Source organism: Agrilus planipennis, unplaced genomic scaffold (assembly GCF_000699045.2).
Source record: "Agrilus planipennis isolate EAB-ADULT unplaced genomic scaffold, Apla_2.0 scaffold255, whole genome shotgun sequence".
Lineage (NCBI taxonomy): Eukaryota > Metazoa > Arthropoda > Insecta > Coleoptera > Buprestidae > Agrilus > Agrilus planipennis.
The window spans coordinates 57441-80381 of record NW_020439062.1 but is presented as its reverse complement, the minus strand read 5'-3'; the positions used below and the strand labels follow the sequence as shown (position 1 = coordinate 80381).

Genomic DNA, 22941 nt, shown 5'->3' with positions numbered 1-22941 from the left:
TTAAAATTTCAATAGTAAACATGTAATAATTCTTCAGTAGCTTCATTAATTTCCAAAGTAATAAATCTTTAAAATGAGTCCAAATACTGGGAAATTTGGTAAGTAATAGCACGGTCATGACTTTTTACTTTTACTTATTTTAGAAAACAAAATACTAGAAACTAAAATTGTAGAGAACAATTTAATAAAAGTAATTAATTTTCTCGTTTTATAGTGTCCTATCACCTATTCAGGAACACTGTATAAAAATAAATGTCCTGAGTCACTGACTCATCAACGCCCATGCTAAACCTTTAGCCCTAGATAGCTGGAAATAGGTTTGCTCTATAATGTATACAATAAACAAGGAAAGGATATTTTGAAATTAAACCTTTAAGGGAGTGTGGCAATGTTTGTACGGAACATACCTCTTTATGGTCAGATTTACATAAAACTTGGTAAAATTATTTAAACGTTTTTCGTCATTTTAAAAAATTCAGCCTCTGATGTGGTGAACAGAATAATGCTCAGCGAAGCGGCTGTTTACGGCTAGTATCACTATAATTTTAAATATATTCGTATGAAGTGCATATCAGTAATGTTGAAATAAACCTTACAATTCAAATATAATGCGTTTAATAATGTTTATTGTTTTTGTTGAATAATGTTAAAAAGACTTTCCTGCTAATATTATAATTACAAAATACCATACTTTAGTTTTTTTTTGTAGGATAACGATGATGTTAAGGTTGTAACTTTCGAAAGATGTTTAAGATAAAGCTATTTTGATTGAAGTTGTGCGTGCACCAAACCTCTATTACGTCGTTGCGTGCGTGTGTTTAAGTAAGTAAACAGTAAATGTAGGCTATTCTGTATAATACCGAATTATATACTGCATAATTACCTACATATATTTGAAATTGGAACTGCATGTCTATTAGAATTGACGAATTTCGACTGAGTTATTTTTTGTTAGCAGCACCAAATCAGTCTTCAAAAATTAATTTGATACCATTAAGTGGGATGAAATATTGTCATCATCATCGTAAGGTCGTCAGTCCTAAGACTGGTTGGACACCCCCTCAACTCTTTCCTATCCTGAGCTAATCTTCGCATTTCCCTAAAACTAGAACAACCCACATCCTTAACTATTTGCGAACGGTAATCTAACCTCTACCCCTCCTAACGCCCGTTTCTGCCTCTAATATGTCTCTGAGTAAACCTTTAAGCCTGAGCACATGTCCTACGAACCTATCTCGCCTATTTCTTATTGACTTCCAAAGAGTCCTCTCTATCTCCTATTCTTTCTAATACCTCTTCATTTCTAACTTTCTCTATCCACGATATCCTCATCATTCGCCTATAACACCATATTTCTAACACTTTTATCCTTTTCATTTCCGCCGCGCCTACTGTCAATGTTGCGCACCCGTACAGCGCCGTGCTGAAAACGTACACCTTTAACAACCTTTTTCGAATTTCTAAATTAACCGTTCGTGAGCATAGAAGTGACTTCTTTTTATTGAAGGAGACACTACCCTGCACTATCCTCTACTTTATATCCCTACTACTTCTTCCGTCCTGACTTATCTGACTTCCTAGATACCTGAAATGAGCCACTTCTTTTAATTTTTGGATAGTGTTTTTATTATAAATGCAAAAGAGAAATAATAAGCTATCTACCGAAGTGTGAAATAGAAAGTATACAGGTAATACTTGTAATTAGCCTCTAAAGTATAAATTTACATTAATATTCAAAAAGTTGTACCCTGTGCTTTGTAAAACTGTCAGAAGAATGTCTGTCAGTCGTCCGCTCTATAGAGGCGGTAGGTAAAACACACGGATGAAGAAATCACTAAGTAAATTAATAAATAATTCATTTTGCACCAGCGGCGTAAACAGAGCTCAAGCACCTTCTTGTACTGCTGGTTTATTATATTAATTTAAATGTAAAACAGACGAGTTGTAGACGTAAATAATAACCAGTATTTACTATTTATTGCACGATTAGAATATAAAATTCAATCAAACTTTTTACATCTTCGTATACACTAAAATTGGAAGAAAAGGAAGCAAACAAAATTAAGAAACCCGCACTACCTTTCGTTAAAAGGAAGGTATAAAGAATGATCTGATGTAGAAGAGTCTCAAAAATCTTTTATTCAACCCTTCTAAAATAAACACAGTTAAAATTGCAAAACGAAAGGTCTGTAAGATAAAGTGGTCCCAGCTGAAGCACATAACTCATTGTTCACTACAAGGCGCCGTGATCTACATTATTATTTGGAAAATACTTACGTTAGTGTACAGAAATATAATTTGACAAGGATATATTTGAAACGGAAATTACTACATCAGATTTTTTCATTTTATCTACATGAACTTAAAAATAAGGATTGCCCTAGTCATACACAATTAGAAAGGAGAAGTGCCCTAAAATGTCGTACCTAAAATTAGAAGCTCACGTAAATGTACAGTATTAAAGATGTTAATTCAGAGCCAACTATAAGGGATAAATAATTTATTTAATTTCTAAAAAACGAAAAAATAAATAAATGATTTATCTTTTATCATTGACTCTGAATTAACATCTGGGGAAGACATGAATATCACACAGTATTAAAACCTATTTAAAATAGTCTTTTTGCAGAAAAATGAATAAGAAAGGATTAAATGAAATTTTACGTGTGTGACATTTGCTTTGAGCTACAGTTTCTATATCGATGACAAGTCACTATCCAATTTCAGGATTTTGTATTTTAACATTTGCCTATTGAGCCATCTACTACAGGGGCGGCCTTTGGAATGGTGAGCTGGAAAGCTGATTGAGGCCTCCCTCTTTTAGACTTCGCGCATTCGCACAATAATACAAGTAGAAAAATATTAGGCACTAACAATAGTATTTTTTTTTAATGTATGAGATTTAAAAAAAGCCGCAAGCATCATTTCTGAATCTTTGATTCTTTTAAGACATTAATACACCTTATCTTTTCATGATTAATAATTTGTTATCTTTGAGTTTGTTAATTTTTGTTCATTTTTAATAAACAATTTTAAAATTATAAATTTATTAGTTTATCATTATTAATTAATCATTAAAACTAATTTCACAAAGCCTAGGGTCTCGCTAAGAATTACCCACCCGGAGCCTCGCAATGACTAAGGCCGCCCCTGCTCGTGTTGAATAGCCGTAAGTTACTATCGATGTTTAAGACAGGAGTAGTTAGTACAGAGTAGCTGAGCTTTGACGAATTGTTTTTCGTAGAAGTGGATTTTCAAGTAACTTTAATAAATTAGAAACATAAAGTTTATTCAAACTGCTTTCATTTCAAGAAAAAGGTTTGGAAGTTCGAAGGTTTTTGTAATTTTACAGTTCATAGTTGCACGAAATGGTTACCTAATCCTTACGTTCTTTTATAGAAACTTCTATTTACACAAAAGTTAATCAGAAAGTTTCGAGTTGATGGGCTTACAGAGCGCGTCTAGCGTGTTGGCCAGAGAGCTCTATTTTCCAATAAGTGCTGCTGCTTCGAACGCCAAAAAGTGAAGCAGACCTTTTATTGCCGATGCAGCATTCGCGTTCGCGCAAGTTTCTTAACGTCTTTACAGAAGAAGTATAACTTGGATGGAGGTATGAACGTATCCTTTGAAGAGTTTTTGTTAGAAAAACGTTGTCTACTCTATATTTAGAAAGATTATGTAAATCCATTGAGGGATCTGTATAACCCTTTGTAAAAGTAACCCATGCAAAATTTCCAAAAGATATTCGTAGATATTACGTAAGTATCCATGTATATTAGGTATATGAGACCCTACACAATACACGTAAATTGTCACTTAATCGCTTTCTAATAAATAGTCACGGTAATATTGTAAATTGCACTGACTCTCACGGACACTAAGAAGAAATGTGACTTTAAATTCTGGAAACGTTTAGGATCAATGAAGATGTTGATAATATATGTACTTAATTATTATTTATAATTTTCAGCAAAAATTAATTTCTTTTGAAAAATAACGAAAAGCAATAGGATATAAGGACTATCAATTGATTAATCAGAGATGAATATGAAGGCAAAATTAAAGCAACAACAAAAATAAAAAATCGAAAAATTGCCACCGTTTCAGGGAGAATGAGTTAGGCCTGATCCATCAGGTTAAGGAAGTACATTACAAAAAAGTTTAAGAACAGTATCGAAAAATGAATATTGCTTCCAATTGGTTAACAGAAGCTCCCCTAACTTTGTAGAACCCCATGCAGTAAAGCGGAAATACTCTGAAACACTAGTCAAAAATGAAGGACTACGTACTTTTGTTAATCATCCAAAACATAAAAGCCCTATTGAATTAAATTAGGTTCTCAGAAGTGAACACAATGCCGAATCATGAAAAACAGCAGGTGCCTTTTCTGAAATACCTGGAATTGAATTTAATCAAACGTTTTCTCCTCTTGCACGCTTAAGATCCTTCATAGTTCTGTAAAATCAGAAAAGAGACACTCACCCTAGTTACTACTAATAAAACAGACAGCGGATACGTGTTCCGCTCTCTTCGAATGTTGGGATTATCAACGCGAGACTGGTTCTGATATGATAAACCTAATACCTTATAGGTACTTATTGATTGTTCAAAATGGGTGTTGTTAATAATAGAAAGGGGGTGAACGCAAAGCTGTGAGGAAAATGAATAAAGCGAAAGAAGGAGGGTTAGAAGAAAAACGCGTTCATTATCTAAAAAAACAGTATTATGTATTGACCAAAAGCGAGAGGTTTAACTAATGTGTGCCTTGCTAAGGATACATTCTACCACGCACATTACAGAATTGCATCTAATTTGAACAGTACTTTTTTAAAACTATAATCCTTTCGGTATCATCATCATTATGTGGTCGTCAGTCCTAAAACTGGTTGGACACCCACCTCCACTCCTTCCTAACCTGAGCTAATATTCTAATTCCCCCAAAACTAGAACATCTCACGTCCTTAACTATTTGCGAACAGTAATCTAATTTAGGACTACCTCTACTTCTCTTAGCTCCTGTTTCTGCCTCCAATATGTCTCTTACTAGACCTTTATGCCTGAGAAGGTGTTCTACCAACCTATCTCGCCTATTTTTTATTGACTTCGATGTTTTTAAAAAAATTGTACATCGCTCAAAAAGAAGAAAAGACAAATGCAAACGACGATCGAAGATCTTTTGTTTTAACTGGAAGTGATTACGATTGTTCAACTCATCACTTGCACTTCTACTTTAAGATACAATTAGGTAGTTCTTTCATTAATTTATTTTCGTTTTCCAAAGATAGGGTTTAGTATAAAAAAACTCGTATCGAAGTAAATTAATTAGTTGCTCTTCCATTAGATCGAACGGAATTTCCGGCAGAACGAAAGTATCCGGGGCGTTCGAATGCTTCCACTTTAGTCTGAGAATTGTGTGTGGTAACTAAATAACTACGATAAGAGGAAGACAATTTCAACTTGAGCACGTCGATATTTCAGCCTTGTTCGTCGTCTTAAAACGTAAGCAGCACGTACACTCTAAATAACGACTGCAAGCAAAAAATAGATAAGGTAGAAAGCCCAGCATTATGGCCCAAATCCCCTTAAAAACTTCGATAGAAAGAAATAACGCGATAGGCAAGAATTTCTCGTTGCATTTTGAATACTATACATGTAGTATGCTGTAAACTGATTACAAGATGTATAAGAATGATTTGCATTTTATTGGAATAAATTAGTTGAACTCGTACAGGGTATTGGTTTAGTGGTATGGATGATCGACTGGTACGCCGTCTCTTGGGTTCTAGGTATACGCAGTAGTGTTGCAATAGACCTCTGCTTCCGTTTCCGCAACTGCGGAAGTTCCGCATACATTTTTACATCCGCTTCTGCATCTGGCTTCACATTTTTATTACGGAAGCTTATCGAAACTTAACAGTCTTATTTCTTATTTTTTTGAAAATCAATATATCGGAACAATAAAGCAAGTAATAAGAATATATTACTTTTATCTGTTGGCTGAATTTGGCCGTTTTCAAAACACAATTCACATGAAATTGCTCGTTGCAAAGCTGCATGTTGTGCACTTTGTACTTTAATATAAAAACGTCTAGGATTTTCAGCTCCCCTCAGCCGATTCTCTTAATTTTATTTCGAAAATACTAATGCAGTTATAGCGTTTATTTATTTTGTGTAATGTTTGCTCAGTGGTGTAAATTTGAAGTTAAAAGTGCAATTCTGAAGCCAAAAAAAGTTCCATTTGCGATTATTTTATTGATATTAACGATACATGTTCTAATTCCAAAATTTGTAACAAATTTTCAGGAAAAGGGCGCACGACCACTGCAATTAAAATTATTACACTTTCACATCCGCTTCCATTTCTGCTTCTGTTTCCGTTATAACACTTCCGTTGATCATTAATCCGCAACTAAAGTAGTGAATCTTTTTAATTTTTTTTTTAGTATGACAAAGTTGCAATAGGAAAAAACAAATCAAGGCGACTTCACTAAGATATGGGTCTAATATGTACGTCATCAGTGGGAAATTTTCTTGATAAGTGTACCTACCAGATAAAGAATAGATGCTTTTCATGTAGGCTAATTTTATGCCGGAAATAAAGAACATAGAAGCAAAGTTTATCTATCAAACTTATTTGCAAATGATTACCTATTGTAATTCAAGTAAACACTTCATTATAATTAAACCAATCGCAACGATCATCAGGAGTTACTTTCGTTCTTAGGATATGATTAACAGATGGAGAACAACTACATAATAACGGTTTATTTCTGACTTGGTCCCTTAACGTACAGTCTACATTTGTGCTCGTTGAAATATAGAGGATGCTGATGTCTTTTCTACAAATTTCCTAAATTGTGTAAAATCAATGGGACTGTGAGTGAGTCCAAAATTTGATATTCAGTATGTTAAAAATTACCAATCGTTTGACATGTTTCAACAGGTATTTAAATGACAATATTCGGTCGTAGTGACATAGACAGGATGTGTTAATGACTATGGTCAAACAACCACTGACAGAATTATTAGGTTACGGAAGGAAGTTCAATCCATCACCGACAATTGTGCACCTTCACTCAAAATTTAGACGGGTTATACTAGTATAATAAATAGTTATAAGAAATATAAATATTATTCTGAAAATTCATTTCTGAATTTTCACCCTCTACACACTACCTCACATTAATGAGGGAAAAATTGTTGCTGTTGTCACACCTTCGCCGGGAATCGAACCCGGGACTTTTGGCTTTACGTACCAATGCTCTGACCACTAAGCTACGAGAGATGACAACAACAGGTTCGATTCCCGGCGGGGGTGTGTCAACAGCAACAATTTTTACCTCATTAATTTGAGGTAGTGTGTAGTGGGTGAAAATTCAGAAATGAATTTTCAGAATAATATTTCATATTAAACTGACTCACTTCTAAAAGATGTCTACATTGTATGTATGTTTAATCATAGTATATTCAGTATATAGTTACATCAGTTCGACAGATTTGTGACCTAATAAGTACGATTTGTCGTTGTTGCTGTTGTCACCTCTCGTAGCTTAGTTATCAGAGTATTGGTACGTAAAGCCAAAGGTCCCGGGTTCGATTCCCGGCGGGGGTGTGACAACAGCGACAATTTTTCCGTCATTAATTTGAGGTAGTGTGTAGTGGGTGAAAATTCAGAAATGAATTTCCAGAATAATATCTAAATAGTAATGTCTAAATGTATGTATGTTTAATTATAAGAAATAAGTAGGAAATTAGTACTAATCAACATATCAAGTGCAAAGCCAGTTGCAATGTACTTACTGCCTCTAAAATATATTTATAGTATTATTTGTATGCATAAAAAAATATGGCCAATTGACTTAGAGCACTCGGAATTGCTGAAGTTATTCCCATATGCACACAAAGTAGGACATTTTCAAATTAGTATAAACTAGCGCTCTCAAGTGTTGATACATTTAAGGTATCGATTTCGTTACATGAATGCAGTGGATTCATTCCAGTTATCAATCATGCTAAAATGCGACGCCCTGATTAGTTCAGTGGCATCTTTTCACTAGTTTGGTGGATAGTCTTGGAATCGTGATGCAACGGTAGAAGAAAACAATCGTTATTGCCATGTATTTCATAAAATGTCAGGCATTTTATACCAAAGAAATGTATGGTAATGACAACAAGTGAGGGTTGTCTTCCGGTAACCGTAATCTTCTGAATCTAATTGTCAGCATATCTGTCAAACTACTTAGGGGATGCTACTGAACCAATCGAAGCGCCGCATCTATACACAGCGTTCGGTAATAATACTATTGGGACGTCGTAGAAAGACTTACACAGTAGTCGTTAGCAAATAAATGATTTTTGTTGGAAAAATTAGAATATTAAAAGTCAATAACGCAATAATGTCAATTTACAATATAAAACAGATGTATTATAAAGCGTTTTAGTTTTATATGACGACGCGACTTTAAATTATTGAAATTAACGCAAAATAGCGTAAAAGCTGTTTGTTTTTTTTAATTACCAATACTTATTTGTTTGTTTAATTTCACTATTTTATTGTAGTACTAATGGTAAGCGTTATGCCTAAAAATAAACAAATAAACTTTTAACGAATTTGTTGCAACATTTTATTTTCACTGCATAAATAGCAGTACGGATAATTTAATTCAGACAGCAAAATTTTCAATTACACGCTTACATCTGTACAATACAATGCTTCACAATGCTACTTTACCCTTGACGATTCGTAGACATGTTTCAATAATATTACGTAACTCACATACATATATGTCCGAATAGTAGTCTATACGCGTATGTCATTTATGCTAATAACATAATCCAATTATGCATTGAAACGAACAAGCCATGAAACCAAAATAGGAACTCACAATTGATAGACAATATTGTACCGGCTATATGTCGTTGAAGTACAATGACAATGAGGTAAACTGCATGAATCACTGTATGTATAATATCGGAATATCTGTCAGTTCTGGCGTAGATAGGTATAAGTTGGTAAAGAAATGAATTAGCTGACGTTTATGATTTAGGGTAGACTTAGTGGAAAAGGAGTCCGTGATTGACATATAGTATGCATGTGAAGTGGTATGAGCTCGAGCTACATTATGATTCGAGAATATTACTTGATTGACTTGTGTGACATACTATGCACCATGGGTTTAAGATACGTCAGGGCGACAGAGGATTTCTTAATTGGCATATGTATCAGTGGTCGGCTGTGAGCTCACAGCAAGAGGGGACTGGATGAAATAAGCTAAAGGAGTGAGAATATTAAGCTCTATAAGAAAATGAAGAGAAGTAGGGTACAGTGGCAATAACATAAGAAACGAAGCAGGAGTCATTTTGATAGAAAATGAAGAAAAGGCAGAGAGATTGAAAGAATATTTAGAGAACCGATACGCAGGTCATGAGTTAGGAGATATATATTAGAGGAGGAAGATAATGTGCAGATATATGAGCTAGGTTATCCCAATAATGAGGGAAGTGTTTGATGTAACATTAAAAAACTTAAAGAATAATAAAGCGTCAAGTGTAGATGGAACACAGGCGGAAATTCTAAAACATGCAAGACAACAGGTTAGAGATCATATGTTTAACTATTTAATCACATTTACGGGACGGGGAAAGTCCCGAAGGATTATAAACGCAATGTGGTAGTAACCATATCCAAGAAGAGAGGCGCGGATATGTGCCAGACATTGATAACAGTTAGCTTAATTTCCAATGGGTCAAAACCTAACCAAAATTGTACAGAGAAGGGTGGAAAAAAGGGCGGAAGGACTATTAAGGGAAGATCAATTTGGGTTTAGAAGAAATAGAGGAACGTGGGGGGCATTCTAGCTTTACGGGTAATAATAGAGAAAACTATAGAAAAAGGAAAGAGTGCGTACATAGGATTGGTAGATTTAAAAAAAGCTTTTGACAATGTTAAATAGGACAAGATGTTAGACGATGGTTAGACGCGTTCGAAATGCGGTGTTACAGACGAATGATGATGATACCGTAGATAGAGATAGGTTAGAATTATAAAGAAACAGAACAGAGCACTCTATGGAAGTTAATAAGAAATAGGCGAGATAGGTTGGTAGGACACCTTCTCAGGCCTGAAGCGCTAGTAGTTTTATGGAAATGCGATGGTTAACTCAGGATGGCAAAAAGTGGACGTGCGTGACCAATCAGACTAGGACTGATTACCTTATAATGATGATATGGAGGCCGCCCCATCACAAATTATTTATACTCATATGAAAATTTAAAAATCATTTAAAATCAACCTTGGTATGTAAACAACTTTTTGCTTATAACTTATTCATTGTTACAGGATAACATTCGTAAATATTTTCCGCAAATGTAGAGAAAAATATTAGTTCATACAAAAGTCTATTATCACTGTTACGGAGATATACATGGAATAGTAAAACCTAGGATTTCAAAATAGTTATTAAGTCGGCATTTTTAACAACTTTCACCTAGTAAATACTATACCGTACCACAAGGTCACGTAAATTTTAAGCAAAAAGGTATTTGGAAAGAAGTTCATGGTAGTCAGTTCTGTCAAAACTTCAAGACTTCATAAAATGCTGTCTCTAGGCAACAAGTAGAGTTGCTCAGTGTTCTGTTGGTACTGCCTGCGATGCGCTGATGAGATGCAAAAAGATCGAAATCGCGATCCACGTCTGCCATTTTCGACAGAACACAGACCAACTCTACCTGTTGCCTAGACAGCATTTTACGAAGTTTGACAACTTCTTTGTTCAATATGATTACGTGCCTATCACATAGAGCTGAACTACGCAGTGGGTTCAGTTCAACAAGTAGATATCCATCAACATAAATGGACCTTATTGAATTTAAAAATTCATGCTACTATGTTGTAGGCACTCTGACATAATAATTCAATAAATATAAATTCTTAAAAGGAAATGATATTTTACGGCTACTTTAATTTAATTAATACATTAAATATGCTGAGCTTGATGCCTCGTAATGAGGTAATCAATTAAAATGCAATTGAAATACACATGTATTTTCTTGTCTCCCTATAAAAACTAATCGAAGCGATATTGTACGTTTGATTAACGCTAAACATTTGAGAAGCGTGTTCCGAAAAGAAACATGCGAAAATGTCATTAGCAACATATGGAAATACATACGTACTTCATGCACTTGGTTGAGGTGTTTGGGCGTAAAATAACAAAAAAATGTTGCAAAAGAGTTTATTTCACCTAGAACCACACCTTAAGATAGTAAAGCATTTACCTGTTAAACACTGAACAAACTTTTTATCTATTTTCTAATTCTCCAGTGAGATTTGGTTGAGTAACAATGAAGTTGAAGTAAATAAACATTTGTCATAAAATCTGAAAATGTCTCCCTTATTTCCACAAAAAAACGGTGGAGAAAATAAAGAATTCACTTATATCAATAGTTGCTTCTGATGGCTTAGTCAAATTAATGACCAAAATTGAATTTTGTAGCAAATTGACCGATGAATTTAATATTCTATCGTATTTGAGTATCACTTGGTCTTTACTTGCCGTATAATTTCATGGAGAGAGAACGGAAAATGTCTCTCATATTTCCAAAAGAATTTGTTTTATTATCTCCATCAATTGTTTCAAATAGGTATATTTACATATAACAATACCGAATAAATCGTTTACAATAAGAACAGCATAACCATTTTTGAAGTTATTTGATTAATAAATAATAATGTTCAAAATTGAACGTTATTGCCATAGAAACACGCTAACATTTGTTTAAATTTTACATGTGAGGTTTTGAGTCCAATTTTTAATTTAGAAATACAATATTGACATTGATTTTCAAGCCACGAACACAACTTCATAAATATGAATCTACCTGGAGTAAATCGTCAATCGAATAATTTCATATGCGTGATAAGGACCTTACGAAAGCCAAACTGAATCTACGACGGGTTGTAGATTAAGTTTGGAAAATAGATATGTAAGTACCTTCTCAAACATATGGAATAGGTACTACCTATACTGCTAGTCGATATATACTCCGAATAACTTAATTAACTTACTTTCACGGGCACTCTCGGTTTGGTCCTTGATTTATCGAAAATACTTGCACATAATGTGCTGGTAACTTCGATGAACAACTGCTGTCTGAACAAAATACTAAAACTAAAAATTCCACAATGAAAAATAAAAAATCTGAAATGTGGAGGAAATCAAAATCAGTGAGAGTTAAAAGTCTCTGTGATTAAAAAAAACACACAGACGTTTCGCATCAGATGTAAGTTTTTTTCAGGGTTAGAATATTACGCAATTGATGTTATATGCAAACCTATCAAAAACTTTCTTTTAATGTAACTGCATTTACAATTAGTAGGTTTTTGAAGTCGCTATAATACATATGTACTCAAGGTGAATTTGTCTATAATAAAATGTATAAGTGCGTTATGGCGTAAAAATATTTTCATATATGGCGGGCTTTCGGTTATACTGAAAGTGAACTCTAACTTATGGAACCCCTCCGTATATCACTGTGAATATCAGTTTATTAATATTATATAGGATCTAGGTTGTACCGTTCTGAACCTATTTCACAATTTTCAGATTTATCGAAAGCACTTAGATAGATACGGTTCACTGCGAACTCGTTCCATTATATCTTGCGAAGTAGTTGGTGGCGCCTAAAAGAACTTTAAAAACTGTAGTCTTCCTGTAGGTCGCCGTCGGATTCGGTGACACTACCCCATACTTTCAAAAGATTACCAATGTCTGGTGACTGCCGCAAAATAAAACAAAATCATCAAAGGGCAATCACGGTTAACGTGATAAGACGATATTACTGAAAAATTTCGACAAAATCGCAAATTTCTTAGAATATGTTTAGTATCACATACCAAACACCATATATCAATACGATAGAAATTTCATTTTGCGCTATACAATGTGAAGAAAGGTTTGTGTTCCATAAAAAAACAGAGTTGTTGTTCCTGTTTGAATTAGTAAATATTGGTATATATCGATAAATAACACGGCATCCCTCTAAGTGCTTTCGGCTTGAAGATATTTAAAATTACATACAACACGGCAAACATCAAATTCAAAAGATTAACTCAGGATAGGAAAAAGTGGAGGTGCGTGTCCAGTCAGTCTTAGGACTGACGCCTTATTCTTTTATATTAACAATTGTGTGTTATTCAGAATGTGTGTACTTATGTCTAAAAAATATTCTTACTATCGAATTGATAATACAGGGTGTAAGAGAAATAAGAACAGAGCTTTTAGGAGGTGATGGGGCACTATAAAATAAGAAAATTATGTAAATGTTTGTATTTTCGAGAAAGCACAAGTAAGTTCAATTCCGCTCCTGGTAAAGCCATTACCAACGCCCCACTGAATCAGTTGGCAATTACCAACATCAGCGTAATATTTGTTCTGTATTTTTTATTCAGGTTTAGTTTATTCCTTAGATTCAATTAAATGTCATTTAGAGTGTTTGTGTTAACAGCCAACCCTAGAAGTCGGTTATTCCTTTAACGTTCAAATCAATGTGCAGTTAAATAAACTAATTAAGCAATACAGCAGTAATGTGACATGATATTTATTTACAGGCTTGAACCATATCGCCACTGTAGGAATGAAATCCTTGATTTGAAAGAAGACAGTCCCGCAAAACACCAAACGCGAAATAGCTTTGGCTCTTCTCTTGTGATATTGAGGCAAATTTTAAAGAAATAGTTGCTGCATCCTTATCATTTGCAGTGATTGCGAGCCTTACTATTGTCTTCCCTACTTATTTAATTTATTTAGTCTAACATTATGTATAGTACTAAATTGTTTATATTTATCTTGGTCGTTCGATAATCGGCAATGCTTACACTTTTCGCCAACGTATCTATAGTTTTTATTACAGTGCACTAGTTGGAACACCTACGTTGCCTATTCACGCACAGAACCGGCTTCAGATTGAAAATTATTGTGATTGTTTCTGAACTCACCATGCGATTGTTTATTACATTTAGTTTACATCCTCTAAAGCTTCGCACTTATTTCTGTCACACCCTGTATATATTGACTTCACGCTCCTCGTAAGTACAATTGAAATTTAGCATGAATTCTAGAAGTTTTTTAAGATTAATGGAGAATTTATCGACATATTTGATGTCTCACCGTTAGAGATCTATAGTAAATGCCAGTACACCCAAATTGCTTATTTAAAATTGCAAGCCAACATCTACCACCTGGTAGGTTAATTAGCGGAAATAATAAACGGGGCAATCAGACTTAACAATCAATAGAAGCGATTCAAAAGTAAGTCGCGGAGATGAAACAGGTTTTCCAGTTTATAATAAGGCAGGCCAGTATATTAACTGATTTGAATATTTGTTAATCATCATTAAATTAATATTTAAATCATTTTAAACTAACTGTGGCGATATCCACCACATGTTTTAAAATAGTTTTTTTTTTGTGTAGATATTGTAAATACCTTTCTAAAATATTTCTTTTCTATTTTCGATTAGGGTCTATAGAAATTCCTTCCTTTTGTACATAATCTATTGTATCTTGCTTATCTATTTAAATAACTCTATTACTGTACTTTCCTATAATACCTGTAACATTTCATCTTTCCTTTACTAACCGCATGACGTCTGTACCTTTCATTCCTTCCTAATTGCAATTTTAGGATCGGTTTCTTCGGTGGTTGACACTGCCATCAATTTCTTGGTATTTCTAATCTGAAAGTTTCCATATTTTAATACTTCCCTACTCGTATCGACTGTCCTCTCTATTCCTTCCTTGTAGAACAGTTTTTCATTTTCCATAAATACAAAATCAGTTCGTCTTACGCCTTCAGCAGAACAAGTCTCTTCTCTTCTCTTTTCGTTACGCCAGTTGTTGTTAAGTTGTAAATATATGCTGTTGTTATCTAGTTTTAATTATTCGTTTTCTAAGTCCTCCTCAAAACCTTCTATAACAAACCCAAACCAACTACAAAATTACTATAACCACTTTGTATCTTAAATGGTAAATTATGTTTTTAGGTAATTGCGAAATAAATTGCTGTATAAACCATTTTAAATTACCTATAGATATTCTAAATGAAATAAAAAATTTGCTTTTAATATGATAGAAGATTACAAGCTTTTTCCCGAAACATCCACTTTCAAGAGTAATACAACTCAACAAATCCTTCTTTTTAGAGTCAAATTGGATAATTTTGTGTTTACTGAAAGTCAAATTTTGCTTATAAAAGTGTACCGGGTTTTTCTTTTGTATCAAAACGTATTCATTATAACCCACTAGGTAGTAGTTGCGTAGGTTTCCGAATAAATAAGTTCTGTTGGCAAGAATTCATTTAAGATGAAAAGCCTTCATTGCAAAACAACGCATTTATAAACAAATATAAATAGATGCTTTTAAAACATGAAACACCTTGTATTGCAGAGAAATTTTTTCATTGATTTTCTTATTATTATTTGAAATCCACAGCATTTGCACCAAAGTTTTTAATTTGTCTAAATCAATCTCCTTTGTTTATGTTCATCTGGTTATTTAAATGCTATTAAGATGCAAAAGACCCTTAACAAATTTTTGTACGGCCTTCAAAAAGGCTAAATCTATTTCGAAAAAACTGCAGACATGAACAGGAGCTTGTCAAGAGTCATCTAGGCTACTTCGTTTGGTTATGGAAATGTATTTATTAGAAAAGGCTAGAAATAGCTCCACGCGAACGAAATAGCGGGTCACAGCTGATGATATAGAATGCCAATATACGAATTCCCAGTAAAAGTAATTTTGTTTTATAAAAGCATCTCAGAAACTCCAAGGCTAATAAATTTTCGTTATTTCCCATTACCATTCGTTTTATTCAAACGTTTTGAGTTAAGTGTAAGAATACTTTTCTTGAACTTCGTGAAATAACCGAAGCCAATCTGATTTGGAGTTAAGCAATAGTTTTCAATTGGAATAAATATCCAAGCATTTTCGCGTTGGCTCAAATAACTTTTAATTAATATCTAAAGTTAATGAGGTATCTGCATCGAAACATCTTCAACGAAGTAGATACCTATACTCAGCCATCAGCTGCGAACTTTCCCTAAGTAAATGCAAAAGTTAGCCCTGTTCGGTAGAATTCCCAGGATCATCATTTGATTAACTCGTTAAAGAAACTCTTGAAACTTTGCCTGAAATTTTTAAAAATCGCCAACTTGGTTCGAGGGTTTAATAAACAAAAAAGGATATCAGTCTTCCACTTCAATCTCGAAGTTGATTGGTATGAGAAGTAAAAGTAAGTAGTAACTTCTTTCTTTTGTCTTTAAAGATTTCGTGGCGAAAAATCAAAGGTGAAACGCTTACGGTTTCGTTACGCTTATCCATTCATGTCTTTTTGTGGTTATCAAAACCCGGGGAGACATGTTTCGCTCTATGTAAAATTTCAGGCAAAATATTTTTAATTGGTGTCTTGAACCACAGAAAAGTCCTTCCATAATATATTTTGATGTGTCAGACTAAATAAGTCTAGATTAGAGTAAGGTTAGGTTTATTTAAAATATGTCAGCATTTGTATATGTATTTGTTTTAAAATAAATTGTTTTTTATTGAAATGGGAAATTAACCACTCTTTCTCAACAGCTGTACTACTGTACCACATATATAACTCGAAGGACCACCGTATAAATAATACACGGACATGTTTATGTACATTTATTTACACTTTTTACATGTCCTTGATTATAAATTGTTTATGATAAGACTTTTCCAACTGAGCCTACTTTAGACTATTAAAAATTGATTGGACTGTTGCTTGAACGTTGAACTGTGTAACGTTAATTCTCGAATCTTGAAATTTAATATTTATGGCACCCTTCAAATAGAAGAGGGCAAGAATCAGAATGTGTATTAATACATACTCTAACCAAATTCTGTCGTCTCTACGAAAATGAAAATAAAATACAAAACTATTTGTCGTGTAGGTAACGAGCACAAACACAAAAACAACTTAGGTTGTTAGGATATAAATAAATATAAATAGCTGAATTTAAAGATGAACCCAATATTTACAGAGAGATTGAACCAGAGCAGATTTCTGAAATTTCCAAATGAATGCGATGCCTGAAGGCACAAAAGAGGTAATAAGCTTGTCTACAATTCACAATGGAATTCTTAAACCTAGTTTTTTAACTATGTACAGAATAACTCATCATCATCATAAGGTCGTCAGTCCTATGACTGGTTGGACACGTACCTCCACTCTTTCCTATCCTGAGCTAAACTTCGCATTTCCCTAAAACTAGAACAACCCACATCCTTAACTATTTGCGAACAGTAATCTACCTAGGTCTACCTCTACCCCTTCTAACTCCTGCTTCTGCCACTAATATGTTTCTGACTAGACCTTCATGCCTGAGAAGGTGTCCTACCAACCTATCTCACCTATTCCATAGAGTCCTCTGTTCTCCTATTCTTTTTAATACCTCTTCATTTCTAACCTTCTCTATCCACGATATCCTCATCTTTCGCCTGTAACACCCCATTTCCAAAATTTCTAACATTTTCTTTTCCGCAGCGACCACCATCCATGTTTCGCACCTATACAGCGCCGTGCTTCAAACATATCCCTTTAACAACCTTTTTCTCTGCATGTCATCATCATAAGGTCGTCAGTCCTATGACTGGTTGGACACGTACCTCCACTCTTTCCTATCCTGAGCTAAACTTCGCATTTCCCTAAAACTATAACAACCCACATCCTTAACTATTTGCGAACAGTAATCTAACCTAGGTCTACCTCTACCCCTTCTAACTCCTGCTTCTGCCACTAATATGTTTCTGACTAGACCTTCATGCCTGAAAAGGTGTCCTACCAACCTATCTCGCCTATTTTTTATTGACTTTCCTGCATGTACGTAATAAATTATTTTCGCAAAAGCAATTATATTTTTCTTCATTACTGCTAAATTTCGCATTAATTTTACTGCATGTGTAGTGACGTAGCAAAAGTTTCTTGTGTTTATGCAATATAAAACGTTGATGCAAAAATAAACGTTCTATGTAGCAGACAATGTAATAACAGAGAAAATAAAGTTTGTGTACCTACATCTAGCTCGTAATTATATTTCCGCACTTTTATCGTTACGAGTTTACCTGTTTGAATTTCGTGTTAATAAAAAAGAAAATGAACGATTATGTGATTAAACTACAAAACCTGTTAGCGCTTTTTCCTCTATATATATATAGATGATAAAATCTTTGTTCCAACAACTCCAAAGGGTCGAAACAGCGCGTTGTACTGTTCTTTGTCCTCGACGCTATGGAGAGAAATTCTGCAAAATACATTTAAGCGATTGCTGTGCGAGGCAGGAAGCGGAAAATTGTATTTGCTGGTTCTCTTACAACTCTAAATTATGTGTATATTTTCATGAAGCGCAAGAGAAAATGGCAACGTGTACGCCTCCCATCAGCTGTCCTTATTAAACTGATGTGAATAGAAAACCTGATGCGAAACGAAAAAACATCCACAAAATGTATTTCATGTTAATATCTTCCGTATCGGTCTATAATTCCTGTAGTCCCTTTAAGTTTTAAAATCTGTAGCGAATGCATTTAAACGAATAGAATTATTATCAGTGGTTCGTTAAAAATCTGTAGATCGATTTTTACAAAACAGTTTAGGAATTAAACTTACATGGAACATATCGAGGAGTCCGAAGGGTGAAACTTAATGGTCCATTCGTGGTTAGTTTAAAAATTTTAAAAACGAACTTTCATATTTCATAATGGAAAGCAGCAGGGTCGAATATTTTACATTCGGAGACATAGGAATGTTAAGGGTTAAAATGACCCTTACTGGTCGCACAAGGAAGCCAAAGACGGATATGGAGTCCAATCGGTGTCCTCCTGAATATTAAGGAATGCTGTAAACCTCTAAGGGTCTAGGTCAAGCCACTCCGATTCGAAGATTATACAGTGAAACGATTATATAGCGAAAACAGTTGACCTGGTTTTCCTTTTCCATCAACTAAGTACTAAAATGTTGTATTCAATTTGCGTTTTTTCATTTACCTAGAAGAAATTATCTTTTCATGTTCAGTAAGACCCAAATAGGTACATGTATATGACATCGTTATAGCCAAAAAATACATACGCATGTAATAACTTTTCAAAATAAAATGTGAAACAATACCAAGCTTATCAACTAAGATTTTCTCATTGTTATTAAAAATCTTCCGTCAAATATTACAAAATTAGCAATCTGTAGGGTTTTGGTGTATTAATATTGTGGATTTTACGCGATAGAAGCAAGTGTGTTCGAGCATCTGTTGTACGATAGCGTTAGTGGTGGGATTTGGAGGGGGTTAATGCACTGGAAGGGATGAACAGGGTGACTGAGCGGTGAAGAAGGTTCGAGAAGGAAGAAGACTGGTGGAAATTGAGGTCACCGGTCGACGTATTTTTGGAGTTAATATAAAACTAGTGGTTTTTGATGAATAGCAAATGCGTTCATTTTCTTTCTAAAAAAATATGTCAACAAGCAAGATTCTAAGTCAAGCGTGTGGCTGTGTTCCCAAGAATAGAAATATAATATTATTTCTGGAAACGAAGAGACTAAATCAAGTTTTCAATCGAAGACACAGACGATTTGGCTGCAAATGCCCCAACAGGTCAGAGCGATACATTTATCTATTTTATAATTTTTTTTTTTATTTTTTTTTTTGAGTTCGATATTTCTGTATTAAAATTTTCAAATATAAAATTATGATTTTTCTTCTGTTTACTCTAAATGAACCCATTTAAAATTTACCCTGAGCACGTGCATTTGGCATTTATATAAAACAGAATAATTTTGGTTTGTCACAATTAATTTCTCCACTAAATTGTTCTTTATGCCATATTCACACTTAAATAATTTCAATGTTTCAAGTGTGATGATAGAAACGGTACACGGTAAATTCTGTAATTCTGTTACATTAATTTAAAATGCACTCAAAATATCTTGAATGATTGCAACAATCGAATGATCGACTAGTTTCCATAGTTTTATATCAAAAATTGGTTTCCTTATTTAATCATAATTTTAAGTTAAGTAATGTTTTGGAATCTCAAATGTAATTTTGATGTGGTGTATTAATAAATTAATATCAGTTTATGCAGAATGTTAATTAGAATAAAAAACTAAGTGCAAAGATGAATCAAACTACCTGACCTGGCAAACTTCGTACTGTCTCAATCGATAAATAAAAGATCTAAACTTTTATACAAAATAAACTTGGTTGTCAAATGTCAAATATTATGGTTGCGTTCAGAAAATTTGTGACAAAACTTAAGATTTATCAATCTACATAAAAATAATCTGAAAGATAGTTAACAACTTTCATATTTATTCACCTTTTAAACCTTCTCTGAACTTCCACAAATAATTCAAGACCAAAATTAGCCAAATCGGTCCATCCGTTCTCGTGTTTTAGCGAGACTAACGAACAGCAATTCATTTTTATGTATATAGATTTGTTACTATAAATATATTGAAAGGTTTTTTGTTAATAAAACAAACATTTCAGTCCTAATATACATTTTCAAACTGACGTAAAAAATAATGTAATAAACAAACTAAGGGAACTGTGGATGAATAAATTATAAAACAATCTTCTTCTTTGCCTTTTCGGCATCTCTTATAGTAATCGATAAGAAATACAAATAGTTGGATTGAGACAAGGGGCGACCTCTAACATGATATGTTCCATTTAGTCTCTGCTGCGACGTTATGTCGGTTTTATGGAACATCCCGTCCGTCTGCTAGAATAATAAGTTTGACTTTGCAATTTCTTTTTTGTGGGAGACGAACATAAAAACCTCTAGCAGTATCTGATGTTCCTATCTTTCCTACGTTAGTCACTTTGTTTTTATTGCTTCAACGACTTAGTAACAGAAAATATTCATCCTTTAAACACACGCACTTGTAATATACATTTACGTAAACAAAGGTTTTCATAAATTTCAAAGGAACAATTTGTATTGTGTGAATCCACTACCATCATCACTAAAATAAAACAAGTATCTAAGGCAGAAAATTTAATTGTGATAAGCATGCGAAGTTAAAGATCAGTAGAAAACGTCTGCTCTTTAAAATTGCGGCATTAAATATACATATTGTAAACAATGATTACAGATAACATGGCTACTCTGGCATGACATTATATCTGTAAGTACTCCACAATGTATACGTAAGTGTTATATGCAAGAGAAGCACGCAATAGAATAGTAAAAGTATTTCCATCAGAGTAGTCATAAAATTAATAGCTTAGATTGGTCATATTCGTCAGCCACTAAATATGAATAACATAGGTATTGCTTATAAAAAATAAAAGAAATAAACAAATAGGCAATCGCTTATCAGACTAAGAGACCCATATGATACAGAACGCCAGCTCTATTAAGCAAATTAAAGACATACCCAGATACAGGGAGAGGAAAGGCTATGGATTTCTTGGGGTACAGCAATACCCGATTTTCCTACCTAGTTATAAATTATATTCAAAATTGAAATTTCAATTTTCACCTAATTACATGTAATCGGATTTGGAAATACACTAACCTATAATAACAGTTAAAAATACAAATTCAATGCTCACAACCGGGATTTCGGAAACCATCAAATGGACATACACCACCTGGTAACAGAACTTAGAATTGTAACTTGAATGAGGGCAAATTTGCATGAAAATAGTGCGCGTGTGTTACTGGAAAAATTGTTCAAAACTCGTTAAATAAATATTTTTTTTTTATAGTGGAGTCCTTAAAATTTTGACCTCTTGTGAAATAAAACAAACGTTAGTAAAAGGTCATAATATCTTATGGTATACTCAGTAAAGATCTTTTTCCATTACTTTCCAATGAAAACTAACTGTATTGTATAGGTGTATTAGAGGAAAAGTAAACTAGAAGCTGGTATGATTGTAATAGATATGAAAGAAGTGAATTTCGGAATGAAGCTATTTTTTTCATATATAACTATTTTGAGGTTAGGAAGGTAGCTGTTGCAAAGAATCGTCATAATGCAGACTAGAAGATATGACACTATGGTGGCGTCGTTTGAAAAGCTAAATGAAGTACTTCTTTCTGGCCTTCTATTGATTGCTACGAATTCAGCCGGAAGTTCCATGTTATTTTTTTTAGTATGATACTAGCTCAATTAATACCTGTTAATAAGTTATCATCACTGACATTCCTTCCTGTGTTATGTGTATTGACACCACCTGCCTTTTAACAACATCAGAAGGATTGTCCTGCTTCTGTCTCCCCGCCTAAATATCTAGATTGTAACTCTAGTAGGGACGTGGATAGTGTACATATTATACCTACCATTCAGATAAGCATAATACATCAGTATTTTGTGACTGTAATTTAACGATTAAAATAATCGCACAGAGTGTTAGTCTTACTCTAATTCGTGAACGTTTTTCAATGTTTAAAAAATTTTTTCTTAGTCAAAACATAATTATTGACGAAAACCTTGAGGTTTTTCGTGGTAATTGCCGTTCTATATAATACATTCTGTCAAAGCCTTCTAAATACGGAATTAAAATACACCTAGATGCGGATCTATAACGCTTGGCGTAATTTTCTAATAACTTCAAAACAATTACAAGTGTGCCTCTCAGTAGCTAGTCAGAGCATTGGTGCGTAAAGCCAAAGGTCCCGGGTTCAATTCTCGGCGAGAGTGTGACAACAGCAACAAATTTTCCCTCATTAACTTGAGGTTGTATACAGTGGGTAAAATAATTGAAAATGAATTTTCACATTAATATTTGATATTAACCACTATTAAACATCAGTGTTTCACATCTATAACAAAACAGGTGTTGTAGTCGCCGAAAAGGGACCAAAAAGTGCTTCCATAACCACCTGTACAGAAAAGGGTGATACAATGTCAAGCAAAGGC

General features: G+C 33.7%; 1 protein-coding gene across 1 annotated transcript in view; it reads right to left on the bottom strand.

The window, feature by feature from the left end:
- Positions 1-22941, bottom strand: part of LOC108741617 (octopamine receptor beta-2R) — a 104274-nt gene that overhangs the window by 80893 nt on the left and 440 nt on the right. The window lies entirely within an intron of this gene.